This window comes from Felis catus, chromosome X (assembly GCF_018350175.1).
Source record: "Felis catus isolate Fca126 chromosome X, F.catus_Fca126_mat1.0, whole genome shotgun sequence".
Classification (NCBI taxonomy): domain Eukaryota; kingdom Metazoa; phylum Chordata; class Mammalia; order Carnivora; family Felidae; genus Felis; species Felis catus.
In genome coordinates, this window is record NC_058386.1 from 119776965 (window position 1) to 119780061 (window position 3097).

The following is a 3097-nucleotide window of genomic DNA, read 5'->3' on the forward strand; positions in this document are numbered from 1 at the left end:
TCCCGATTTACCATCTCTACCGTCATCCTGTTTAGTCCTCCAACAAGGAGAAACGGATATGAAATTCCAGCGATAAGAAATGAACGAAAGATTGGACCTGAAGACCTTAAGGGCCTCCTTCTTGCCCACTGACCAGATAAACAGAACTATCTGCATGATCTATGCACATGGAGTTTTTATTATTTTTGCCTAAAGAGGTCTCTTTTTGGTAAGGCTGGGTTTTTTCCCTCAATATACCTTTAACGATTTTTCAAATGTTTCATACCTGATCAAGGTGAGATTTTTAGGAATCTCACTTTTAATGTTTATTTTTGAGAGAGAGAGAGAGAGAGAGAGACAGGGCCTGAGTGGGGGAGCGGCTGAGACAGAGACAGACAGACAGAATCTGAAGCAGGCTCCAAGCTCTGAGCTGTCAGCACAGAGCCTGATGTGGGGCTCGCATCCACGTTGAGATCATGACCTGAGCTGAAGTCGGATGCTTAACCGACTGAGCTACCCAGGCGCCCCAGGAACCTCATTTTTAATTTGTAATAAAAGATCACAACTTGATTTTTTCAAAAAAGTCAAAAAATGGCAAGCACCTGTTAATAAAAGGTCTTAATAAAAAAAAACTGTAAAAGTAGCAACATGACAGCATTGATATGTTGAATTTCTTGTCAGAAAAATTACTTCGTCTCTCTAGATACAAAGTGAAAACTGCATGCATTAATTTACCCAATTTTAGTCAAAAATCAACAAATCACCAACTATTTGAGTTGGATGGGAACTTTGAGATCATGTACTTCAGCTCTACTCTGCTGACGTGAAAACTGAGGCCCCAGTAAGAGAAGCGACCACCCTAAATTCATGCGGTGGTTTAGTGGAAATGCCAGGTAAACCCCCATTATGTACTTATGAAACAGGACAAAAAATATACTTTGTCAATATTTCTCTAGGTAATTACCATGACTCAAAATTTCCCAACGGAAGCCCTCTAATGTTAGCGCAGCGTTTCAAGAACAGTGTTCTATCAAGAATTCCAAAATGCAGGACAGAGAAACAGACCTGACATCTCATCTCCCCCACCACTCTCAAGATATCACCACAGAACAAGAGCTGCTTTTAATAAACCTCAGAAGAGAGGACAATATAGTGATTGTTTTCAGCGGTATAATCTGGACCAAAGAAAGTTCTGGTTACCAAGCAAAGACTGAAACGAAACTTACTGCAAGGAACCGAAGGCAGTGCCTCATTGTTCTCAGTCAATGACAATTACATGATATTTAGAATACCTTTTGTCTCTTCAATGATCTGTGGCTTTGGTTTAGCATGAAAGTGAAAGGCTAATGGAACTATTAATCTTCATTACCCTAATAGTCCTCAAAGTCCTATTAGGGTAATGAAGATAGAAACCATTCCAGATTCTTCATGTCATTATGGTCATTGACGACCTGAGAAGCAAGATCAGCCCGTCTCCACATCAGTGCTTATTTCCAACCCTAAAAATGGAGGGGATTTTCTGAGGGCAGGGGCGATGGCCTTGAAATTGAGACTGATGTTAACTAGAGATTTGACACTCTAGCTTAAAAGTGGCAGAAACATGTCTCTCAAGATATTCAAAACACACGCCAAAATGCCTAACAGATATGCCTCAAAGAGAACACATATTTTGGAAGCAACCCATTGGTAAACATTTAAACTGTATTTAGAAGCTCAATTGATGAGATTCTTTACATTCAAATCGGATTACAAGTACAGACCGGACTTACAACTCAAAAACAAAACAACAAAAATTTGGACGCTAATTGGGGAAAAGGGTAGTCATCTCTCACTACCGATGATGAATATAATTGGGACGGAGAACTGCCCAAATCTTACAAAGATACTGGGCCTTGCCCCCACCCTCCTTCCCCCAGCTACCAATTTTGGCTATAAAAGATGTTTCTTCACCGAAACCCGTGGCAACTATCAGTTGATTCCAGATCACTATTCACTTGGATTCTTCAGATCCATAATGACCTGCTCCCCGTGCCCTTCAGAATGAGCCTCAGCTGGCCCCTGAGTAATGCAAGACATAGTGGGTTTCAATTTGGTTATCCACTGATATCCGAGGAGTTAAAAAAAAAATCCCAATGGCTCAGCTCTACCCCAGACCAATTCAATGAAAACCCGAGTGTAGGACAGGCACAAGCATTCGTGAAAGCTCTTCAGGCGATTGTGGTATGTAGCCAGAGTTGAGCATCTCTATAACCGTGTACCTTCTACGAGCCCCTGCGGCTTCAGATACTTGGAGGAATACGTCTTGCTCCCCACCATCTCCAACCGCACCGACCCCAAATCCTCGAACCAAAGAAGTCTCCGGAAGTCTCCGAAGTGCATGGTACCTTTCCCTGCTGTTTGAATGTTCTGCCACCATTAGTGCCAAACGAACAAGAACAGCTGAGTGGTCACAGGACACAGACCAGGACATAGACTCCAACACATGGAATACAGCCGGTGCTAGAGCAGATGCATATGGACGGAAGCCAAAACTTTCTCCAAAAGCGACAGCTGGGGGCAGAGTTGAGAATCATCCAGCGCTGGTTACTAGAACAATAACTAGAGGAGCTCACAGATGATGATAAGCCGCCTCCGTCTCTAGGGAACAAAGTCAGGGACAGGATTAGGATGAGGCACAGGAGGCACTCAAACCAGGCATGAAATTGTAGGGGCCATCAAAAAAACTCAATAAATCGAGATGCACATGGTTTTGATGTACCATTTTAAGAATTCTAAATCAATAAAAAAATCCATGATGAAAACAATTTTAAATCAATACAGGATCCAATCCTGCCCTTGCATAACTCATTCATTTCCTTCATCCTAACCCAGGGCCTGTCAGATACTCTCACCCTAGTCCTGGCTCTGGGACAAATTCCATCCAGGACCCATAGTCACCTATAACCCAGAAGAGGAAGATACTCCTCATACTCCTATTCAGGAAAAAGGTGATGAGACTCCTACCCCATTTTTTTTTTGTGAGATGACTAGGCATGAAATAACTTATACCTTAAGCTTCTTATCTATAGCAGGTCAGGAAAGCAACCCCCGTTTACCCCCAAATAAACCTCATGAAATT